Genomic DNA, 27249 nt, shown 5'->3' on the forward strand with positions numbered 1-27249 from the left:
GCTGTTCATGGATTTGAGCCCTGAGTTGGGCTCTGTACTGACAGTGCAGAGCCTGCTTGGGATTCTCTCTCTCCCTCTCTCTCTCTGTTCTTCCCCTGCTTGTGCTCTCTCTCACTCTCAAAATAAATAAATAAACTTTAAAAAAATTAAAAAATAAGTAGGGCTTTAACTGATGTAGGGCTTGAACTCATGACCCTGAGATCAAAAGTCACATGCTCTACTGACTGAGCCAGACAGGTGCCCCCAGAGTTAGACACTTTTAACAAAACTGACCAATGTAAGATAAATTGTAACCACTCAGATTCTCATGTTGAAATTTCTCAGTGCACTTTTCAGCTCAACTCTCTCCCTAGAACAATCTGATTACACTACTCTTCAAAGGTTCAAAAAGAGTGCAAAATCCAGCACTGCTTCTGCTTTTGCTTCTCTGGGCTCATGAAGTGGCAAGGAAATGATCCAGGGAGAGAATTGAGCGTCAAGGATGGTTTAGATGGCTCTTGACTACTGGACAGGCAGGGTCTATTTTGTTGTTGGTCTTGCGAATTTAGACTGACCCACCGGCAGATCTGGATGCAACCCGTGAATAATAAATCTGTTAGGAAATCTGATGAAACCATCAATGTTTACCTGTGAATACAACTATATATGCATATCCATTCACAAAAGTTTAGGTTATTCAAAGACTTCAGGGCACACAGCCACAGACCACAGACAGTGTTCTCATGACATCTCCAAAATAGAAGACAGATCCCATTCATTCATTACAGTCACATATATTTTACACCTACACTGAGCCACATACTGTATTATTCCAAGAGAATGAAGATGGAGAGAGAGAATGAAAAGGAAAAAAGACAAAGATCTCACATTCCACAATCTCACAGTCTATTAGGGAAGACAGGCAATTAAACAATATGAACGGTATGATGGCAGAGAATAAAAATAAAATGGCCATCTGCAAGAACATTTGATACAGCAAAGTATGGCAAAGAGATGTATGATTTTACTGAAAGGGTCAGGGAGACTTCACAGACAAAGTGGCTTTTAGATTGAGTCTTGAAGGATGAAAAACAATTCGGCCAGGTAAATGACAGAGGGGCATTATAAGGAGAAAAAACCACGAGCGACAGGTGTAAAAGGAACGGCAAGTAATTCCAGTGATTCCATGTGTGCTGATAACGTTGCTTATGGGGAAGGATTGATTGGATCTAATATTAAGGGGTGGGCACTAGCCAGGTCATGGAGGGACTTGGGGGCTCTGGTGAAGAGGTTTCCACGTACCCCCTGTAGCTAATAGTATGCCATTAAAGGATTTAAATTGCTGAGTAACATTTGCTTGAGAGAAAAATCATCCTGGCGGAGGTGTGAAAAACAGTGCAGATGAGGGGCAGAGTTTGTGGGAAGAGAATGTGAATTAATGCCAATGGCAGCGGTTATCAACCAGTAATAATACAGGTAATAAAAATCCTTGCAGGCCTGGGAAATATTTACCAAAAAAGAATTAACGGGACATGATGAGGACCAACAAAATTAAGTAACTTGCTGAAGGCCACATGCTTAATTAGTAGCAGAGATGTATCTAGAATTAAGTTTCTTGACTCCCAGCCCGTTTCTCTCTCTATGGTCTTTCATTTCTTATTGTTTGATTAATTCACATAGAGACTTCAAATTAGGGGTTTGAAATTGCCTATTAACGTTGATGACTTTCCCTCAAAACCTTCCATTTTTCTTCTAAACAAGCAAATTTGGCTAAACACATTGTTATTGGTTTCCTTTTAACAAAAGTTTTATGTAACTAAACTCAATCAGTATTTTCCACCTTATAGATAAATAAAGTTCACAAATGTCAAGATTAAGTTTTTTGTCTTCGGTTACCAGCTGAGCCAATGGTCCGCTGCATGACATGAATGTGAGTGTGTGTGTGTAGACATGTGTTAGAATTTTGCCCATTAAATTATTTAAAGAAAATAAATTTCCCTGTGAAAATAATCTCCTTGGTCTATGCTTTTCATTTTTTTTTAAGTTTATTTATTTATTTTGAGAGAGACAGGGACAGCGTGAGCAGGGGAGAGGCAGACAGTGGGAGAGAGAATCCCAAGCAGGCTCTGCACAGTCAGCACAGAGTGAGACATGAGGCTCAAACTCACGAAACCATGAGATCATGACCTGAGCCAAAACCAAGAAAAGGACGTTCAACTGACTGAGCCACCAGGCACCCCTGGTCTATGCCTTTTTTAAAAGACAGGTTATTGCTCCTACATTTTATCATTGGACAACAGAACCATTATGGCTTTTTATAGAATCTATAGATATCACTGAATGCTGTATACATGTGACACCTCCTCTTTGCTCTGATATCAGGAGGAGACTTTGGTTGGGAAAAGGGCATTTAGTGAAAGGTCAAGAACTGGAAGAATTTAAAGGCCACTGTTTATTAATTTCTTCTTTTTCTCAAGAACACAAAATTACATTCTGTTCTATTTACTAAATCAAAATATTTTTTCACTAAATATGATAAATTGACATGTCTACTTTTGGTAAGTGAAAACAAGTGAATCACTGAATTATTCTGTTGAATGGGGATATTTTTTAAATTTAGGTAGAAATGCTATTTTGAAAGTGTATGTCATAAAGGAATTAGAAGCCAATATAAAATCAGAACATTAATAAGGAAGGAAAGCTGTACTCTTATGGTATTTTGTATGATGCATGTTTTTCTTATTTGTCAAAATAATTATAGATTACTTAACAGAAAAGTTCTCAACAGCTTCTACTCTGTGCAGAGTGCTGTGCTAGACAATAGGGATAAATAGTTTCTCAATCTCATGCCAGCCCTCAAAGAGCTCAGAGTTGTTGGGAAAATATAAAGAAACAGACAATTGCAGTAGAGTTTGACATGTGACATAATAGGGGTATTGTGCAACATCACTTTTCAATGATTCCAGTGATGGTATGGAGATAAAGTTGAAACAGACAAGAATCTAGGCAACAATGGGTGATAATTTCTATTCTCTGTTAAAGCCATGCATAGGATTTAATTATACTGCCATGTTGTTTTTTTTAACTCAGGCCTTTTAGATGGCAATAGTTGACTCGCAGAAATCCTTATCTTTTGTAGAGAATAAATCAATCTTCACCAAAGAATAAAGGGTCCAGTGATTAAGGATGGTGAACTGTATGGTTTTAGTTGCACTGCATGAATAATTGTTCCTTGTTTATTGGAACACAGCTGAAACCCTCTCTTGTAAAAGTGGCTAACACACAGCCTCATTAGTTATCTCAAGACTTCAGTAGTTATCTTCCTGAGAGCTATAAACTGAGAATCATTGAATAGCTAGCCTTCTCAAAAATACTCCTTGTGGGCTTATCAAATGACAATGGAGATACATTCTTTTTTATAACATATCTCTATCTCCAGAAGGCCTCATTAAAATATAAACATCAACTATGAGAGGATAACATATTTACTCATTGTCCATTCTATGTTATTAGTTATTCATCACCCCGAGGAAGAAAGGACAGGAAAATTATGAGGACGTGTAGGGAAAGCAAAGCTGAAGGGAACGAGTATTACACCCATCAGAGAATACTTGATCTGGCCGCCAAGTTAAGACTGATAGGGGAAAAGATCTCATTCGACACTACTGAGTATTAGTTGAAGCAATGACACTTTTTCTTAAAGGAACTAGATTAGTATTTAGGAAACCTAGTTACAGTCTTAAAGTCTTCTGGACTTCATTTTCTTAATCAGTAAATGAGAAAATATCACCAATAAACTTTCAAGACCCCTTCCAACTATGAGTTTTGAGTAGCCTGATCATTAAGAAAGGAGAAAGCAAAGAGCTGTTGAAAATGAAGACATGAAATTGGGGATAGCTGTAAAGATGAGTTTAGGTCATTCAAAGCTGGCCTAGATCCAACCCCTCATTCAATAGGATTACCTGATTATTTTTAATAATTCTACCACACTGTATTTTCCCTCTTTATTATGCATATACATAAAATATATATACTATATATAAAATACAATAGCTGGTCTTTTAAAAAGACCAGGTTAAAACAATTATGCAAAATCATTTTTATTCTAATTACAGAAACTTCATTTTTATTCTAATCACAAACGCTTCTGCTCTATTTATAGTCAATTGGATTTTTTTACTCATACCAGTAACTCTAGGTTTGTTGTTGTCATTGTCGTTTATCTTAAATATTTCTTAAAGCTAATGCTTTTACATCACTTAAGACTCAGACCAGAGGAGAAAAACTGAATTATGCTTATTTAAAAGAAAGAAGAACACTGTGGAAGTTTTCAGATTATCACCAACTCCCAGAACTGGTTTGTCTTCATTTCGTAAAACTTCCTTTTACATTCAATTTAATGCATTTAGGAGTAAATTATTCAGGAAGTTGATAAAGATTCATTACTTAACCACAGGGAAGTCTAAAAGAGCAGTTAGCAGCAGCTGTGGAGATTTGCTGCTCGTTTACTCCATATATAGGGCATAATGGATTACCAGCAATTTGTGTAACGTAACATTATCTGTGTTGATTGTAGACGTTACAGCAAGATATTATGTTCCGTAAGAGCGCTTTAAAATGAAACAACTACATGATGGGTAAGGAGACAGTCCCGATCTAGGAGTAAAGTTTTCTTGGGAAGACCTCAAAATGCAAGCAGAAGAAAGAGAAGTTTAGAAATACCTTCCTCAAGGAGGAGGAACGTGTAGTGGCTTGGCAGGACCGAATGACACATTTTCCCAATGAAATCCACCACCTCCACGGCAACAAACGATAAATGTGGAAGCAACCAGATGTTGTGCATACCAAACTGACAGCCTGTGTTGATTTTGACTCAGAATTAGCTCTGGTGTTGGGCAAGGTGGTAAATGTGGGGGAAATGTTTATGTCAAGGAGTGGCAAGATTTTCACATTGCCAGAGAATGGATAATAATTATAATAGAAGAATATCTAGCTTCGTATTTGCATGTTATCCACCTACTAGAGAACATGCGGTCGCATTTAAAAAAACATAAGGTGAATTTTGCAGTCTATGATGAATTTAGATTTAAGACTTAAAATGTGGTTACTACAAAGGAAATCTAAATGCGGGCCAATGACTACAAATGACAACTTACAACAAATCAGCAAGGACTTTTTTTTTCTTTGAATATTTAGAAATTGAGTTCTATGGAGTTTGAAGGCTTTTGTGCCAGTTCTGACAACTACCAAGTATTACCTGTGTGCTAAGTTTCACAGTTCCATGAGGTGGGCACTAATATTACTTCCCCTTAACAGATAAGGACACTGAGGAAGAGATTAAAGAAACTGACAAAGTTTGCAGCTAGTCCCTGTCAGAGTTGAGATTAGAACCTGGGCAGACTAACTTCAGACTTCCAAACTGTAACATACAGCCGCTTCCAAGAAGGTCTTTCATTTCACTTACTTGACAAGCATGCGACACACACCTCTAAGTTGAAGGCATTACCACTGGTGTCACAAAAGAACGAGGATAAAAACTACTACTACACAGCTCTTACTCTCAGATTGCTCCCAACAACGATAACACAGAAGAGCAATACCTTACCATTGTGTCTTATGGTAGCAAATGCTGTTGTTAGCCTGTCCCCTAGCACCTCAGGGTTCATCTTCAGTGGCTATGGACAGTAGTAGACATTTCTATTTGTGACAGTTCCTAAGATACAGAAACCCAGATGCTGCTGCTAAGGACACAGATAATAGTGTCACAAAAGGAAGAAAATTTGCTTCCTGGCTCCTAAACCAGATCTCCTGAACTTCTGATAGTCTCATCTTATATGGATGTTTATCCTTCTAAAGCCTCATTTAATTCAATGAGCACCATGATGTGACTGAAATAAAAATTTTCCATGAAATAGCCTGACTTTAGGAAGAATCTACTGGGTAGAAACTAAGTAGAGAAACTAAGTAGAGCGATTTTGCCCTACTTAAGTATATTTTACGGTGTGGAGGACAGCCATAAGTAGGAGAATTCCCACTAGATTAAACGTAGGTTTATAAATTAGTCAGTCACAGATCCCTGGTTCCTGAAAGAAGACATGAGTCTCCTGGATCAGACACAAAGGAGTTTATTAATCACAATAAAAACCAGTAGCAGGCATATCAGCAGATTTCTGAGGGTTTCCTTTGCCCCAAAGTCCATGAGCAAACATAATGGGCTCAGATGAAGGGCTACACAAGAAGAGGATTGCACTATAATTTAGGAACTCTGAGCTTAAAAAATCTGCCATTTTTCATAGCAAGCACTAAATAATCCATTCTTTGTTCAGGGAGAGCCTCAGCGCTGTGCAGGACTAAGTGATGCATTCTTCTGAAGCATTTTCTCACTTTTCAGAATTCCCAGCTGCAGAAACAATCCAGGTAAGTGGCCAGGGTGAAAGAATGGTCAGGATCTGGGGGTTGTGAACTACTTAACAAGACACATAGGAACATAAGAAGCCCATAGCAGACTGCCTGTCAATAATATTCAGGGCACATTATACAAGAAATGGGGTTTTGTGTCTGAGCCTAGGTGTCTTAAAAGGGCACGTGCAAAAAATTTAAACAAAAATCTTAGAAACTTAAACAACTTCTCTGTGATTTGGGAATTACCTGAATCTTTTTTTACTGATGGACAAAAAAAAAAAAAATGTGTTTTAATACTTTATGAAACCACAAGTGGGGGGATGCTTTTATATGACCCTAAATTGGAACTACCATAATCTATGCAAACGTCTTTCAAGCAGCCTTTTTTTTTTAAGGTAATCTTATGGATAGAGGATATTTTGTCTTAGATGGTAGAAAGACAGTGTTAGGAGTTCTGTGGTGGCCACTGTGCTCACACACTAAAAAAGCAGGCCAATGTTTCTTTTATTGCTGGTTCTCCCTACTTTGCTATGACCTGAAGAAAGTCAATTAACTTCTATGTGCCTGTACAATGAGGATAACACTACTTGGTTACACACCTCTGAATGGCAATGTAAGGAAAAACAAGATAATGGTTATAATGCATTTGCAGGAAGTTCAAAAGAAACACAGAATGAGAGCACAATGCATTCTTAAATGTGAAAAATGGTCTAATTCAAATTCTTTGACAAGGCTAGGCTAATAGCAAAAGGCATTTTTAACACTTTGCTAAACATAATTTGCTCCTGAGCATAAGTCATAAATATACTCCCTGACCATATGAAGCTTCTCAAGCTATATTCAGCTCCACCAAATCAGTAATTTAGTACCACTTAGCCACCCAAGTGTACAAAATTTGTATTAGTAGATGAGAAAGGACTTTCTTATCTGCCCCATCCGTGTAGGAGAAAACTAAAAACAAAGCAGTTTAAGCATAATGCTTGAAACAGTTGTCATTCCACCTTGCATTCAACAAAAATGGTCCTTAAGGACCTACTGTGTATCAGGAATTAAGCCACGTGCTGTGGTAACATATTAGACAAGGAATGGAACCCTTCTTAGCATAAAACCCCAGACTTTCTTAGTGCAAGTAAATATTAGCAGCCTATATTCTAGTAATTATCCTGCAATACTCACTGTCCTTGTGGAGAGCCAAATCCTCTAATGGTAGTCCAGAGCCTATCTGAGAACTGATTAAAGATATGCTGTGATGAACTCTCAGAAAATTTCCTTTCCAAGGCAAAACACTAAACAGCCTAGTGAACAGATACCTGTGAAAAACTGTCAAGAGGATCTCTAGGACACAGCACAAAGACTACAATGAGGGATGCGTATTCTCTAATCCCGCTAAACAAAAACTCCCACCATCATAGCAACCTTTGGGAGTTAAATAGGCCAGTGCAACTCAAAAATTGGTCCACAGACCTGAAACTAATATTATGCTGTTAACTAATTGGAATTTAAATTAAAACCTGAAACAAAACAAACAAAAGAAGTCTATAGGTACACAGCATCAACATCACCCGAGATCTTATTAGAAATACACATTATAAAGCCTCAGCCCAGATCTACCAAATCAAGAGCTACTGAACCACAGGAATCTCTATTAACAAGCTCTCCAGGTGACTACCAAATTCCCTTAAATTTGATAAGCTTTGACCTAAACTATCCTGATCAATTCCAATCAGATGATAATTACTTAAACTTGGAATCTGCCTGTAGCGTAAATTTCCATCAATAGAATGTACCATATATAAAAAAATAAAAATAAAAGTAAATCAGCTAATGAACTGGGTTTAGTGCTTTACAACCAGCCTGTTGCAATTCTACTTTATAAATGGTTCATATGAAGTTAGCACACAATCTCTTAACAAGGCACTGGTGATAAGAGAAAAAGCATAGTGCGTTCTTAGATGGTGTTTCAGTGGCACTTAGACCATTCTCTCCTATTCAGCAAGAGTTAGAGAAGTTGAATCTTTAAAAGACATCTAACCAGATGTTATAATGCCAAACACAGCAATCCTGATCTTGGCTTGTTTGTAGTGCTTTCTAGCACAGTAGGGTATGTTTTTCACTAATGTTTTTTCCCCTAAGGGTATAACACGTGGGAAGGAAGAGATAGGATAAAGACATTAAAGCTCAATGGCTTAATTTCTTCTAAACAATGAAGATTGTGATTGTTATTGATTCAACTGCTCTGTTTCCTCGGGCAAATAAAATCATGAGTGGCTCAGAGCAGGGACTTCCAGGCTCAGCTCCCGGGTTTCCTCCACTATTGGCTGGGTGATCTTATGCAAGTTACCACACTTCTCTAAGCTTCAGATGCGTACACAATTTGAAATAACGTTAACATTCTAGGTCCTGCAATACAATGTTAATCTCTGGTTCATTTTGGTTGTTTTACTTCTTATTGTCTGAACTTTAAAGATTGTGATGACTTATTTTTCTGTTTTCCCAAGGGTGGAGTGATGGTACAGACTACCTCAACAACTGCAAGGCTACCCTTCACACACGTGCAGATACCTTCTTTAGCTTTTGTATTCCAGTCCCTAACTGAAGATCATTTTTAAAAAGCATTTAAAGAAAATGTGTTGAATGGTAAAAAAAAAAAAAAAAAAAAAAAAAAAGTAATGTTTATTTGCTTCAAAAATGTGTCCATAATTCATGTTCCTGCCTTCAAGTCACAAACATAACCCTAACTGGAAATTGAAGACAGTACATCTATAACAAGATGATACATTTATCCCTTTGACCCATGACTGTTGTCTAGTATTTAATCAAGAAAAATTCTAAAAAAGGTAAAGTGAAAAGTAAGGGAGGCAAGCTGGACCATTGAGAGATTGGAACTGCCCAGGCAACGACAGGTTCACAGAGTGACAACTACAGCCAAGATGTGGTTCTCGTTTGCAGGAGATCTTTTCTCACTGATGCTCAGCTGAGTTTCTGTGTCAGCACAAGAGCCAAAGACCTCCTTGCAGAATGTCACACTGTGGGATGCACCTGGTTGGTTGATTTGAGACATTGAGACATTTGAGACATTGAGACATTTGGTTAAGGGAGGCAGAGGATGCTTACCGTATGTCACTGTGGCTGCAAAGGCCTCTTACCAAATGAAGATCACTCTCTTCCTGAATATTCTTTACCAAAATATGTGACAATTCTTAAAAGAGGAGCCAACTAGGACAACACATCTTGAGGTAGAAAAAAACACACAAACGTATTTTACTTTACAAAATGGCAGACAGTGGGTAAGTAGTATGTGAATCTAATTTTGTAAATGAAATCATTCCTTAGGACCTTCATCATGACAACAGAAATGATATTCCACAGAGGAAAAAGTCTTTATGCCATCACAGAAGCACACAAAAGTACATTAGGTCACAGGATGGGAATTAACAGAATGGAAATGGAGTCAAGAGGCCAAGTCTACGCGACAGTGTGTGACTTTGGGTAAGACTCAAGTGATCTGAGCTTTTATTTTCAGTCTAAGTGAATAAAAAGTAAATAATGCCTGGAATTTTCTTTCCACCTACGAGTGTTTTAAATTTATGCAAAAATAGCCTTTTCTCATTGATATACTTTTTACAAATCTCAACAATCACAGATCTATAGTAACAGTAAGTCAAATGAGCCAAAACATAAGCAAAATTCTATCGCATAGTTTCAGAATATTTTACAGTTGCTATAGATATACTGGGGGAAAGAATGTCCGCCTTTACAGAGGAACATTGTGTTTTCACATTGTATATTAAAAGAGAAAAATTTCCTTACAGAGAGGTATCTTAGACTCTCCTTTCTTCTTAGAGTCTTCTCTCTTTGTTAACAGGCATGGTGCAAATACCCTAGATATTGATGCTGCTGCTGCTCTTAGTTGTAGGAAGTGCATTTACATAACTCCTAGCAATGCATTTACAATAAGTGAGTTCTTCCCCTTTCATAAGTTAGGATAGCATTACAGCTGAGCAGAGATTTGCACTCTGGGCAAATCATTCATCCCACAGGGAAGATTAAAGCTGTAGGAAATATGGACAAATTTTCATCATTCAACAAATATTTTGAAGCACCTATTTGTCAGGCAAAATGCTCGGCTCTTTGGATGTACCAGAGAACAAGATGATTCTTTTCCTTAGTAAGCTTTTAATGCTTTGGGTAAACAGACAAGTACACTTAAGAAGATCCCACACTACGTGTCTTCTCTGGGAGGATTAGGATGGACAGCAGAGAAGGTAAAGTGCACGGACTCCTGACACTCTCTCTCTGTGTAAAGGGCATCACACAATATGAGGCCAAGGATGTAGAGGAGGACAGGAAGAAGAAATAAGGGGACCAAACATTACAAAAAATTGAAGTTTTAACCCTTTCATGAAAGAAAACCTGTGCCATATTACCAAACAAAAACTCATTAAAAATCTAGTTGATGGGGCGCCTGGGTGGCTCAGTCGGTTAAGCGTCTGACTTCAGCTCAGGTCATGATCTCATGGTTTGTGAGTTCGAGCCCTGCATCTAGCTGTGTGCTGACAGCTCAGAGCCTGGAGCCTGTTTTGGATTCTGTGCCTCCTCTCTCTCACCCTCCCCTCCCCAACTCACACTCTGTCTCTCCTTCAAAAATAAACAAACATGAAAAAAAAAATAAATCTTGTTAAATTCCCTCTTTTTAAATGTAAGCTTCAGGGGGCTCTTGGGTGGTTCAGTCAGTTAAGCCTCAGACTTGATTTTAGCTCAGGTCATGATCTCAGGGTTCGTGAGTCAGAGCCCCGCATCAGGCTCTGTGCTGAGAGCATGGAGCATGCCTGAGATTCTCTCCCTCTCTCTCTGCCTTCCCTTGCTCTCTCTCTCTCTCTCTCTCTCTCTCAAAATAAATAAATAAAACTTAAAAAAAAAAGTAAACTTCAGGAAGAGCCCATGACTTTCTCATGGCTGTACAGCAACTTATTGAGAGAATTTAAGTTAGAACTCTCATTTCTAGGCATACCACAACCTTCACAGTCTTTCTCTTCATTTGAAAGCAAGGGGAAGGACAGAACATCTTAAAGACAAAAAACATGGCTATTATGTTATATGGCTATAATATTATTATTATATATATTATATATATATTATATATATATTATTTATATATTTATATATAATATATATAAATATATATATTTATATATAATATATTTATATATATTATATATATTAATTATATAATTATATATAATTATTATATATAATAATTATATATATTAATATATTATTAATATATATATTATATATTATATATATTAATATTATTATTATTTTTTTATCAACATCAATGTACAACTGCACCTTTCATTTTTTAATGGATAGTAAAAGACTAAAAAGTCGTAAGAAGGATTTGAATTGTAATAGGCAGTTGCACAGATACTTTGCTTTAGGAAATAGCAACATCTATGTGTGAACCATCAATTACACAATAAATATAACCATAATTTTCAGTTTATCAATTAGCTGATGTATCTAACTAAAGGTAAATTCTTAACCTCACAGACTGGTCGGCAATATTCATTTCTAAAAATAAAATAATGCAAAGTTGTTTAAATATATACAAACCTAGTTGAAGAAATTTACATAGCATAATAAGGAGACCCTGGATTTAAACCCCATGAGCTCATAATCTCTTTATTTTGTGCACTTTCCTCACAGATGATTTTTGAGATTGCTTTCTGTCAATATAGAAATGCTGCTGTTACGGGGCGCCTGGGTGGCGCAGTCGGTTAAGCGTCCGACTTCAGCCAGGTCACGATCTCGCGGTCCGTGAGTTCGAGCCCCGCGTCAGGCTCTGGGCTGATGGCTCGGAGCCTGGAGCCTGTTTCCGATTCTGTGTCTCCCTCTCTCTCTGCCCCTCCCCCGTTCATGCTCTGTCTCTCTCTGTCCCAAAAATAAATAAAAAACGTTGAAAAAAAAAAAATTAAAAAAAAAAAAAAAGAAATGCTGCTGTTACATAATGACTTGTGAATCAGTGAGAGAATTAAAATTTGTTCATCGCAGTGGACCAAAAAAAAAAAAAAAAAAAAAAAAAAAAATCTAGCATCCAATGCAGTTTCCAGTAGCAATGATATCATTTAAAAATAATTTCACTTATGTACTCAAGCCATAATCATGAATATAAAATACCAACTCTGAATCTACACAAATGGAGATGTAGATAAACCAAAATGGTAGATAATTCAAAAGCAATTTACATTCAATGTTTGCATTTTTTTAATTACATTTATATATGGCCAGAGCAAATGTTCTTGGAAGGGACTCAAGTAATGATTATCTACTGAGAAACTATATTGAGTTTTCTCACGTTGATTCATGATTAATTCGTCAATATAACATATGCCTTGTGGGGAATAAGAAACACATTTGGACAACTGATGCCAGGGCTTGTTAAATAGGAACGAACTTGCTAAAAGCAACTTTCCTGTAAAGCGAACATTGTTTATGTGTGATGCATTATAATTGGTGAATTTCTATATGAAGCTGGAATCTGTGAATTGGGTCATTTTAATAGAATCCTAATTTATTTATTTTTTTATCCAGGCATCCCTTCAACAACTATTATCAAGATCTTACTTTATGTCAGACTTAGTGCCAGGTACTGGAGTATCAGGATTGGGAATTCTCTAATGTTCTCTGGTGTATTTTTGCCACCATGGAATGTAAAATGGAGAACATGCATGTGGAGCATTTAATCCAAGCACAGAGTCGGGTAAAACGGGACTCAGACTTCAACTGATCTTACTTAGAAATGCCAAAGAGATTGCTCCTCCATAGTTTTCTGATATTTGTTTTTGTCGTTTTATCATTTTCCATTATCTGTGCAAAAGGTCTCAGATTCTGGGTATGAGTTACAGCTACAGTAAATGGACTTACAGGATGGAGCATTATCAGGTGTAACATCAGGAGTGGCTGGAAATACTGTGAATGAATGGATGGATGGACAAACACACGTGGCAATCCTCACTCTCTGAAAAAAATGCGTTTTCTGTTTGCATTTGTTTGCACTGTATTTTATCTGGTGAGAGCTGATATGTGACTTGTCTTCATATCATTGTTTGAATAATATTCATGATATTCTTGAATGACTGTTTCACCTGTCATTACTGTCTTAAGAATGTTGTGGAGGAAAAACTGCTGTGCATCTATGCAAGAGTGCTAATGAAAATATATCTAAAACACTAAGTAAATCCTTTTGTTAGTATGGTAAAATATTTGTCTATCTCCAGAAGCAATGGTGAGAGTATAGTGCCATTAGCGTATGACAGGGCTCCCACAGTGTGGAGGGAAAAGCTGCATTACATGTTTTTGTTTCCTCTGTAGTTAACCTAAGTGAATAATATTTGAACAGAGGTTGCCCTTTATTAGAAGTTTCCTCGGTATTCTAGAGAACCAAGGGAAAAATAACTCCTTGCAAAGAGTGGAGAAACATATTTATAAGTCTGCGATTGAAAAGTACTCACAGTTTATCACAGCTAACACAAGTGAAAGTAAGTGGAAGGAATTCATGGTATGTAGACGTAGACAAAATTTACTCTCCATGTTTTCACCAGCCCAGAGCCTAGCACATTGCAGGCACTAAACACACACAGAAAAAGAGAAGTACAAAATCATTACAGATGCTGCCATTGCACAGTAACTCCCACAGTCCAGTTTAGACAATCCACACAAATTTCAGAGATTATAATAGCAAAGTGAAGTTATTTTCCGCTTGATATCAAATAGCATCCAATGACTATTAAAACCCTTATTTGTTAGAAATAAATAGAGAAAATGTCCACAAAACAAGGAATCAAGCAGAGGATTACTGGTGCCAGCTGTCAATAAACTGTTAAGCACAGATTTTTTACAGAAATTTTTGCAAGTTGCTATTTACTGAATGTATATTCAATGCAGTCTGGTTTGGGAAAATGCTAAAAGAGCCAATCAGATTGAATCATAAGGAGCTTTTTGAGCCACTGAAATGAATAGGAGACAATAAGGCAGTGCTACAGTCATTAATCACCAACTGCTGGAGAGAAAAAGCCAAAGGAAAAGGGAGTGGAAAGTGGTAACGGAGTGAAAACATCCTGATGAAGGGGAAAATGAGTGATAGGCATTGAAAAGGGCACTTATTGGGATGAGCATTGAATGTTGTATGTAAGTCAATTTGACAATAGATTATACCAAAAAACAAAATCAAAAACAAAACACAACACAACACAAAAAAAAGTCTTCGTATTCACCATCGTGATTATTTTCTGATAAATATCTTGGCTCTCCCTCGTTCTCTCTGGCTAAAGGTCTACTACATTATGACAAAACTCTATTCTACTGAAACTACCTAATCATGGGTGTCATTGAAATACTTTTTTAAAACTCTATTTAATTTCCACAAATTAATTAGCATAAATATAAGATAATAACAATAAATGCTGAAATGGGTAGCCATACCATTTTTATAATGAAAAAAGTGGGACTAATTTACAGAATTGTTATTCCTTTTTATTTTTATGCAGTGAAACTTTGATATGCCAAATCATTCATTTTGATTTGCATTCCAAATTATCAGTCTCAAATGCAGAACCATACATACAAACAATTTGAATGTAGATTGCATACACCATTTCCTATGATAATCATCATGGGAGGCAAAATGTCGACACTAAAAAAAGCTACCCAAACTCTTGGCAATTTTTCTCTTGAGGAAAATGCAAACAAGCATGTGAGTCACCTTAATTTCTGCTTGTAAATAGTCGCTCAAGTACTTTCTTCTAAAATTGAAGTAAAAGAAAGTGATGTCATTCATCATAATAATGTGCACTCAAAATAGCAATAACCTTAAAAATATTGGTAGGGAGGAAAATGATTAATGTTTTACACCTTACTTGGATAAGATGTTATTGTAGCTGACCTTCAAAATTCATTTAATCTACTTTATGATTAACCTGTATTTATTGAAAGTATCATTCATTTAAAGCCAATGGAGACAGTAATCAGATGCTATCCTCTAAAATTCCAAATAAAAAATTTAACTTTTGTAAATTGTAATCTAATTTAAAAACCCAGTGTGTTTTTAAACCTCAGTGGCCCCAAAAGCTTTTAAGTCTCAGTGATATATGTACACAAATCCCCAAGACTTTTCCTCTCTCATTTTTTAATTTGGACCACCTTGTTCAAATGTATTTGCTAAAATAATAATTAAAAAAAACATTTAAGATGTTCACTTTCTCTTCCTAAATCTCTATAATGTGCAAAGCAAAATTGTTAGGATTATATGTTCATTTGATTTTATCACTGTTTTAATTGTAAGGCATTTGTACATAAAATTGCAATTTCTCTTTGAAAAAAATGTTGCTTGTCAACTATACAAAGTGAATATCTGTCTATAAACAGATAATCACACTTCATTAATCATTTGTTTTAAATAAAATATAAATCTTCATAATAGCATCCATGCCACTAAAGTTTGGTCTAGATTAGGAAATAATTAATTTGAAAAAATGCTTGCATTTATTTTATTACTTTTTTTAAATTTTTTTAACGTTTATTTATTTTTGAGACAGAGAGAGACAGAGCATGAACGGGGGAGGGTCAGAGAGAGGGAGACACAGAATCTGAAACAGGTTCCAGGCTCTGAGCTGTCAGCACAGAGCCCGACGCGGGGCTCGAACTCACAGACCGGGAAATCATGACCTGAGCCAAAGTCGGCCGCGTAACCAACTGAGCCACTCAGGCGTCCCGCTTGCATTTATTTTAGACTATCCTCAGTGATAAATTCTATTTCATTGACAACAATGCAGGGTTATCACATGAAAAAAAGTGTGTATGTATATATGTGTGTGTGTATATATATATATACATTTTAGTGTGTATATATATGTATTTAGTGTGTGTGTGTGTGTATATATATATATACACACACATATGTGTGTGTGTATATATATATATATACACATGCCTACACACACTAAATACATATATATATGTGTATATATATATACACACATATATGTGTGTGTGTGTGTGTATATATATATATATATATACACACACACATACATATATATACACACACACACACACACACACCTACACACTAAAATCTTGGATTGCAACTAACTTGGTCTGCAAGTGTTCCACAAGACTAGCAAATGTTTCAAATAAATTTTAACTTGATAAACGAGCTAAGTCCTGCAATACAAGTAGTATGACATCTCAGAAAGACCAGTGGGCCTTGGAAAATCAGAACAGGAACCTAAACCTTTAAATGTTTTAAACTAAGGCGATCTCATGGACTCTTAAATGAGGAACATCCTTTACTGAACTCACCTTTGCAAAATCTCACCATTTCCCTCTCTACTCCACCACTGCCACAAACCACCATTCCTTGCTGTTGTAGCCACCGCCTCACTCTATTACCTGCACCTACCCAACCTATGGCACCCAGACCATCCATTTTCCACAAAGATTTCTTTTCACTTACTTCTCAAAACATAAAAATGCCTTCCCCTATCAACTGTTGAATCTGAACCATGGCCCCTTCTCTGTGTCATCGTTTTCTATGTTCCCTTTTGCTCAAATTAACTTAGCCACACTATTGTCTTACACACACATACACATGCACATACACACACAGGAAGCACTACACAGTTCCCCCCCCCCCCCCATTCATTCAAGTCTCAGCCTAGGGACCTTCTTGACCACAGCACCTAGAAAGTATCCTGCTATACCTACTCTGTCTTGTTTTCCTGGCTTATCATCTCTCATTTGGCTTTATTTTCTCACTTATGGTCACCTAATATATTATTGATTTTCCGCCCGCTAACACTCGAATGATACATCAGTGACAACAGGGATTTTGTCAGTTGTGTTTGCTACCATGTATCCAACACTTAGAGCAGTGTCTAGCACATTATAGGTGCTCAGTAAATATTTACTGAATGAAATAATTACTCCTTTTGGGATTCAAATTCAGCAAGGGTACTCTAGTTGCAGGGTTCTCTACTTCTGTGATTATAGTGTGGGGGCTTCTGCATCTGTGTGTATGTGTGTTGTGTACTGCAAATACAGAGAAATATAATTTCTCCCTAAAAAAAAAATCTGAAACAATGAGAACCAGAAAAAATGGAAATTACAACCATCATGAATTTTACTACTCAGAAATGAACAGTATTAATATATTAATTAATACCTAAGCTTTCTGTTTTCCTATGAAAAGACTTCTAATTTTAAATGTATTTGTAATTAAGTCTTTTTTAATTTATATTTTGCATTTACAGTGACTCAAGTTTATTCTCCAACTATGCAGGTTGAGGAAAGTATTTTTTAAGCTCCTATGAAATATAGTCCAGATGCAAGGAAATATTTCAAAATGTTATTGATGCTAATCAGTGGCCCCCAAAGCTTTCAAGTCTCAGTTATAGATGTACACAAATCCCCCAACACTTTTTCCCTCTCAGTTTTTAATTTGGACCACCTTGTTCGAATGTATTTGCAAAAATAATAATTAAAAAAAAACATTTAAGATATTCACTTTCCCTTCCTAAATCTCTATAATGTGCAATGCAAAATTATTAGGATTATATGTTCATTTGATTTTATCACTGTTTTAATTGAAAGGCATTTTTACATAAAATTACAATTTCTCTTTGAAAAAAAGGTTGCTTGTCAAAACACTAAAAAATTTCATATTGCCCAATCTCGGGTGGCAGACTTTCAGTCAATGGCTACATTCTCAGAATTGAAACAAAATGAACTGTAAAGGTGTAAAAAGTCAAAAGGAAACATAAAAACAGAAGATGGTGAGATGAGAGGATGGTGAAATGCAATATTTTTATCCTGAGGCATAAAAATCTTAAAATGAACAGGACACAATAATGAAAAGCATATACAAGTAAGGTAGGGATTTACAATATCGGTTTTGCCCATTTTGTTCTCAACACGCGCAGGGATTTAAAAAAAAAAAAAAATATATATATATATATATATATATATATATATATATATATATATATATATATATATATATATTTTATTTTTAGACCACAGTCTTCTCACATTCTTTTCAATTCTCCTGATGCTGAATGTAGCCAATTTTGTACTTGTTTAAGCTGTACACATTCAGTCTTTGGGGAAATCTTTCCCGTTCTACCTCAGCCCCCTCCAGCAGCATTTGCTGTCGGCTATGGTGCAGAGGTGAGTTCTTTGGAGATTTAAAGAATGCACAGAAGAGTTGAACATGAAAGTGTGACAAAAGAATAAAGAAGAAAGGGGGAAAGGATGACAAAGAACTATTTTTGTCCTTAAAAGGTCACTGCGAAATTTGTATTAAAAGCTGTGAGTGGGAGCAAATAGCCACAGAACTCTGCAGGAAAAGGCTTCCCCCCTGCAGAGTGTGGGTCTCCACTCCCTTAATGGGAACTTCACATTAGAATCACTTCTTGAGAGGCGATTTTGGAAATTGATTCATATTTTCCTTATTAAGTGATTCCTGGTGCTGGGACAGTGATTCATGTGAAAACAGATCCAGCAATTAAAGACTTCTTTTTCTTTTGAAGGTGAACCCTGCATTGTAATACCAATGAATTGTGTCTTCAATCACAACTAACGTGGAAAATAACACGAATGATACACAATTTATTCCCTGTTAGAATTAGGCTCCAATACCTTCCTTTCCTTCCTAGGGGCTTCTGAATCCTCATTAGGGTTTCAAAGAGGAAGAGTTTTATCTGTTCCATCATGACATTGCAACCCACCATGCGATGAATTATATAACTGATTCCAAGAAATATCCAGGTTTCACATTAAAATACAGTAAAACCTTGGTTGGCCAGCATAATTTGTTCCAGAAATATGCTTGTAATCCAAAGCGCTTGTATATCAAAGCGAATTTCTGCATAAGAAATAATGGAAACTTAGATGATTCATTCCACAACCCCAAAATATTCATATGAAAAAAATTGCAATACTGCAATATAATATAAAATAATAAAGGAGATACAAAATACAAAGAAAAATAAATTAATCTGCACTTACCATTGGAAACCTTCATGGCTGGTGTGAGGGAGACAAGAGAGAGGAGGATTATTGCGTAGGACAACTTTCAGTATCACTAATGGAATCACTGCTATCTATTGGCTGAAGGGAAACTTTTCCTTTTCATACAACTTTAACAAGGAACCTATCCAATGACCTAGAATGCAGCAAAGCCTTCCTAAGCTTACTCTTGTATGGAAAAACAAAGGACTGTCCATAGATGCTTTAAAGTGACAAAAATATACTAGTGCCAGTTGTGGGCCCCTTCCAACATTCTGAAAAATCACTGATTTCTGCCAAACACCACAGCCTGAGATGGAGCATCCGAGCATGGGAAACAATCCCCCACAATCCCGCAGTGAGAGGGAGAGAGAAGAACCATTGGCTCAGGTGTGATCACGTGACTTTCAGCATCACGTACTACTAGTATTGCAAGACATCGCTCATTTATCAAGTTAAAATTTATTAGAGATGTTTGTTCCTCTTGTAGAACACTCAGAGACCAAGTTACTCACAAGGTTTTACTGCACTTGATTTGTAAAAATTTTTTTGTATACTTCAAAGTACTATGTAAATTATCATGACTTTTTCTTTATTTAGTAGGAATAAGATATGTAAGTTTGAGTGGGAATACATCATAATGATATAGTGTATAGACTCTGGAGCTAGACTTTCTGGGTTCAAACTCAAATGCCGCCTTTACTGATTGTGCAAGCTTGAGCAAGTTATTTCATCTCTCTGGTCCTCAGTTTCCTCCATTATAAAATGGAGATTAAGTAGCTACCTAAAATAGTTTTTGTAAATATTTAATGAATTACAATGTGCAGGATATAAAAGAGTGCTTGGCACACAGTAAGTTCTATATAAGTGCTTGCTTTTACCATTATTTCAGGGTTATTTTTATTAATTATACTATTACCATTATTTTTAACTTGCTTTTGTACTTAACAGTTTTTCTCTCTTCTACTTCATTATTTTACCTCTAATTTCTCCATTCAGTTTTATTTAAATGTATTTTATTTTTGTTATGTTAGATGCTAAATTTCTTTATTTTAGTTTATTCTTCCCTAAAAACTATGACTAGTCTAGATTACAAATTTTTCCTTCCTTTATCACTATTTTGACTTTATACCTAAAAGTGTGACATACACTATTTCACTATTGATTTTTTTCTAAGTATTGTAGTAGAATGATATTTTTCACTTCTTTTGGACCCAAGAATGAATGAATGAAAAAATATATAATTTATATAATAATCTTTTACAATTATAATTATATATTATATATCATTTATATCATAAATCAGTATATCATTATATCTCATTATAAATTATATGATAATATATAATTATATTATAAATAATACTTTATCGTACTGATGAATACAATTTTACTTCAGCTGGAGATGTCAGAGAAGACAATCAGACAAGAAAAATAAATAATTGGCATAAGAAATAAAAAGGTGAATAATTAAAAACCAAAAACTAATTAAATAAAAAGGTGAATAATTAAAAACTAAAAACTAATTAAGAAGTTGAATAATTAAAAACTAAAAAATAATTAAGTCACAGGGATAAACAGTATAGCATAGGGAATAGAGTTTATGGTACTATAATAGGTGCCAGATGATAACTACATTTGTGGCAGGCATAGTATAATGTGTAGCGTTGCTAAATCACTCCGTTGTACACCGAAAGCCTATATAACATCGTGTGTCAACCATACTTCAAAATGAATACAGAAATAAAAGCATTTTTTAAACAGAAAATGAATTGCTACCATTTACATGAAATATGATATATGCTAAAAATCAAAGTACGTGTCTGGAAAATCTGAATATTTCACATGGAAAAAACTACCATGCAGTCATACAATAAACTAAGAGAGATTTTTTTATAAAGAGAATTTAGTACAGCGTCTAGATGCAAGATTAACTTACAGAAATCAATAAACTTCTTTAACAGAACTATCAACTAGTTAGAGGCCATAATAAAAGAAAATACCAAAGACAGATAAAATGCTTAGAAAATAAGAAAGACCTAAAAAATACTTTAAAAGCACTACTGAATAGCAGACTTAACGAAGTGAAAGGGCATGCCACATTTCTTGATAGGAAGAAACACCATCATAAAGACAGCAAACTTTGCCAATGGGTGAACGTGATATGTTAACAGAATCACACTAAAAGTGCCATTGGGAGTTTTTATTTTCCTCTAGACAAGCTGACCCTAAATGTTGTGTGAAAAAAATAAACAGGATTACTAGAGAAACTTTTGAGTGGTAATGAGCAGAACTAACCCTACCAGGTATTAAAGCACATCATTAAGCTATAACTGCAAAAACACTCAAGCTATGCTGTACAGAGACATACATATAGAATTCAATGGAATATGATGCTCAGAAATATACCCAAATATATAATTAGATAAAACAAAGTTGGGATATCAAATCAGGTAGAAAAGATGCATTGCTTTATAACTGGTGTTTGGACAAAGCAATAGACATTGGGAAAAAAGAAATACGTTTTGAAATTTTCCTTATTCATTAACCTCAAATAAATTATAAGGAAACCAAGATTCAAGCCAAAAGAATACAACCACAAAAGTTACACAACAAAATCTGAGGTTTTGTTTTGTACTTTTCCAAATATAATTCAGATGTCAAAACTCATAAAACAATCAATAATTAAATTACACAGAAGTTTTTTTTCATCTATGTGAAAACAAGATCTACCATAAAGAAATTCAGAAGAATTTTTAAAGTAATGAAAACTTACCACAAGGCATTAATTTCCGAATTATATGAATGGCTTTATAAATCAGTAAGAAAAAGGCTGAAACCCAACAAAAGGAATAAACTAACAGGTCATAAAAAAAAAATGAATCTTAAGCATATACAAAGATGTTCAAGCAATTCATAACAATGGAAACTAAAATTGTTACCACTTTTTACCCAGTATATTTTTGAAACAATGATAGCACATTACAAAAGCCATGAAAATACGTCCTCTTATAGATTACTATAGTAAAAATTTATAATCTCTGTGTGAGGCGTTTTGATAATATTTATCACAATTTTAAATGTCTATAATCTTTCCCTTAGCTATTAAACTTCTAGGAATTCACCCCACAGATATAATTACACAAGTAAAAATGATAACAAAGATATTTATTTGATCCAATATTATTTATATTAGCAAAGGCTTGGAAACTACTTCAATTAAATGGAAAATATATCCATTCGTATGAGTCTGCATAGATAAACTTTGATACATCTATATAACCCCAATTATGTAGCCTTAAAAAAGAAAGAGGTATTTTTATATAATGATACTCAATAAAATGAAAAAAGCAAATGTAAAACTATGTCATATGTTCACGTTACCATATGTGAAAAACTTAATGTATACATCCTGTATAAGCATAAAATAAATACTGAAGAATTCACAGCTAATTGGTATTAGTGTCTCCATGGTTCACGGATAAAGTCTTACTTTTAACTACTTAAAAGACATGCATATAATATTTAAAAATGAATATAATCATTACTTTAAAAAAGAAAAGCAGTGAACCAAGTCATTAGTCACAAGATACATGAATGAAATTTCCAATTTATTAACTAATAATGAAGAGAATTCACTATCATCTCAGTTCCTCTGTCTCTGGCAACAATAGAATATATAAACTTGCAAAATTATACAATAAAATACTGTGCAGTAATCAAAAGAATAAACTTACACCACATGATGTTAGCAATAAGGCAGAACAGGAAGCTCCAAATCCTTCTCTCCTAACAGAAACGCCAACTCAAACAATAATACAGGGACAGATTCTCTTTGTAAGAAATTAAAAAACCAGGGGCACCTGGTTGGCTCACTGGGTTAAGTGTGCAATTCTTGATTTCAGCTGAGGTCATGATTTCATGGTTCCTCGGTTCAAGCCCTATGTGGGGCTCTGTGCTGACAGTAGGGAGCCTGCTTGGGATTCTCTCTCTGTCCCTCTCTCTCTGCCCCTCCCCCTGCTTGTGTGCTCGCTCTCTCGCTCTCTCTGTAAACTTACAAAAAAATGCTTTATTAAAAAAAAAGAAATTCAAAAACCAGTTAAGGGGCTCCAACACCCCAGGAGACCATAAAACTAGCCACATTCAAGCCAATAGTAAAATTCACGGCACTCACTTGCAATATGCCTACCTTCTAGCTCAGTGTGGCACACCAGGGAAAAAAAATTCACATCCTGGCTTCTACCCGGAGAGGAAAAGAGAATATTGAAACAAGCATTAAGTGTTCAGACCTTTTGAGGGCTGCCTGAGAGACTTGTGTCTATCCTGCCTGAATCTAAGCATTAACAGAAAACGGCACCAGGTTGGGGCTGCTAAGAACAAAGGCTATCATTTGATCTAGCATGCATTCACTCACCATAGTTCTTCCCCCTGGGTGGAACAAATGGGAGAAAACTGCCCAACTCTCAGTGTCTCTCTAGGGAGGAAAAAAGTTGGAGCATGCATCCAATATTCCACCTTTCCACAGAGTTGCCTGAGGGACTGGTTTATGTCTTGCCTGACTATAAGGTTTGAAACTATCCTACATATTCTGAAATTCTAGAGGCAACTGAAAATAAGAGATTTGAGTAGCTTGCAGCAAGTTTTAAGAACCTGTCCTACCCAGACATCAAAAAAGTATAAATCAGGAGCTGTTAATATAAAAAACCAACAAATTCCTTCATTTGGGGATTTACAGGCACAAATCCAAAGATATATCCACAAAGAAGGTTTGAGAGTCCATCCAGAATATGTACCAGGGCTGACTGGTGAAGATCTTTCCCAGGTAAAGACAGTATGTAAACACTGGGAGATGTGGCTGCTCTTCTTAAGTGTTTAAATCCTAGCACAAAATCAGAGTAACACAAGAAACAGGGGAATGTGACCTAATAAAAGGAATAAAAAAAAAAAACTCTCTAGAAACCAATCCTGAGAAAAGGCATATGAATTATCTGACAATTTAAAATAAGCCTTATAAAGACACTCACTCACTGAGCTCAAGAAAGCAATGCATAAAGAAAATGAGGATATCAACAAAGATAAAATATTTAACAAGAATCAAAAATTTTGGAGCTAAAGAATACAATAACTGATGTGGAAAAAAAAAAAGAAAAAAGTCCCTGGTACTGGGGGAGGGGAGGTTCGCAGACTTGATCAACCTCAAGTATCAGCAAACTGAAAGACAGATCATTTGAAATTATTCAGTTAGAGAAACAAACAAACAACAACAACAAAATTTAAAAAGGGTGAAGAATAACTAAGGGATTTCTGAAAAAATATCAACAGATGGAGATATGTATTATGGGATTGCCAGAAAGAGAAGACACAGAGAAAAAGGGGAAGACAGCTTATCTGAATAAATTATTCCTGAAGACTTCTCAATCTGAGGAAGGAAACCAGACTCAAGAAACCCAATTCAAGAAACCCAATTAACTTCTATTATGAGAAACCCAAAGAAGTCCAAACACACAGCCAGAAAGACAATCTATGGAATGTGAGAAAATACTTACGAATCATATATCTGATAAAGTGGCAATATCCAAAACATAAAATGAACCCCTACAATTCATTAGCAAAAAAAAAAAAAACTAAATAACACAATTGAAAAGAAGCAAAGGACTTGCATACACATTTCTCCAAAGACAACATACAAATGACCAACAGAAATATGAAAAGGTATGTAACATCACTAACATCAGGGAGATGCAAATCAAAACTACAAGATGATATGACCTTACACATGTTAAGTTGGCCATGACTAAAAAAAACAGAATAATATGTGTTGGTGAGGATGTTGAGAAATTAGAACTCTTCTACATTGTTGGTGGAAATGTAAAAGGGCATAATCAGTATAAAAAACAACAACAACAAACAAACAAACAGTATGGAGCTTCCTCAAAAAGAAAACTACAATATGATCCAGAAATCCCATTCTGGGTCTTTATCCAAAAGAATTAAAATTTGGGTCTTGAAGTATTTGTATTCTCATGTTCACTGCAGCAATATTCACAATAGCTAAGAGTTGGAAATAACCTAAATATTTATTGACAGGTGAATAAGGAAAATGTGGTACACACATACAATGGAACATTACTGAGCCTTTATAAAGAAGAAAATTCTGTCATGTATTACAACATAGACAGACTTTGAGGACATTATGCTAAGTGAAATAAGCCAGTCATAACGGACAAATACTGTGTTTCCATATATACGAGGTATCTAAGAGAGTCAAGTGCATAGAAGCAGAATGAATAATGCTAGTTGTCAGGGGCTGGGAGAAATGATAATGTGAAAGTAGTCAACAATACTACACTGTATACCTACAGATTTGTTTCAAGGCTAGATTTCATGTTACATGTGTTTTGCCACAACAACAAAAAAATGAAGAGGATGAATTCTGTGTGTAATAACACGGATGCATATGATACGCATACAAGATGCCAAATAACAAAGAGTACTTAACATATGATCCCAATTATTTAAAGGTCAAAAATAAGTCAAAATAATTCATGGTGATAAAGTAAGAATAATGGTTATTTTTAGAAGGCAGTTACAGAGAAGGATGTGTATGGTAGCTCCTTGGTGCTGGTAATGTTCTTTATCTTGATCTGGTTGGTATTTGCATGGGTAAAACCAAGTTGCAGACCTAAGATTTTTACACTTTACTGTAGGCACGATATACTTAAAAAAACTTAATACAGAAGTTTTAAGAATACAATGGGCCTAATGTAAGTGATGAATCACTGAATTCTACTGCTGAAACCAATATTGCACTGTATCTTAACTAAAATTTCACTAGAAAAAAAAAGACATAAAAAAATACAATGTGACTAAACTGAAGGGAAATAGACCGTAACTTCTTTATTTCATATACTTTTAGATTAGTCAAAGAGCACGATGCAGAGATGATATACCATTTGCTAAGCTTACTAAACCGACTCTCTATTTTATGGTCTGAGTATCTTGATACAATGTCTTTTTGGTACAAGTGAAGTTTTAATATGGAAATACCAAACACTTAACTAAAATTTTTAGTGTTTGCAGGAAGTTTGGCACCAGACAAATAGGTAATTGACAATGTGCTATTTACATAGAATTATCTGTGTCTTCAGGGACAATTCTTGGTTGTGCATACTCTTTCAGATCAATCATTTTTATTGTGTCAGTTTCTGGCATTTTAGCATTCTATTGACCCTACAATGTAGTTTACTAAGGCAACTTGAAGGAAATAACAGAAGAGTGGCTGAAGTGTACTTAACTCTAAACAGCTCTTTCAAAACTATCTTGGATGACAATTTTATTCTTCTGAATACAAATCTGAGGGGCGCCCACTCATAGAGCAATGGGCACTGATTTGCACAGATTTATAACAAGCAAAGCAAAGTGGCCAACGATAAGTCCCTATACTAATTTTAGCTTTGAAAAAAACGTTCAGCTCTTGCTAGGACAAGAAAGACAAAGTGTTATCCCAACAGCCAAAGGCTGCAGGTTATCAGCCTTGACAAGAAGCTCTATAATTATCCTAGCTATGGTCAGTCTAGAGGTAAGACTACTCAAAGGATAATGATCTGAAAGCCTAATTACAATTTAAAATAAGCCTGTCCTGAAAATGGGCTAAAAGTAAAAATCAGGAACAAAGAAAACAAATTACCCTTGTAGATGTGGTAAGAGGGAAAATGAAAATCACAACTCTTCCGACAGACATAGCCAGAAAATAGCTCTTTTTTTGCATTGACGCAGGAAATTAGGATAGTTATCTGTTGG

The sequence above is a fragment of the Panthera tigris genome, chromosome C2 (assembly GCF_018350195.1).
Source record: "Panthera tigris isolate Pti1 chromosome C2, P.tigris_Pti1_mat1.1, whole genome shotgun sequence".
Lineage (NCBI taxonomy): Eukaryota > Metazoa > Chordata > Mammalia > Carnivora > Felidae > Panthera > Panthera tigris.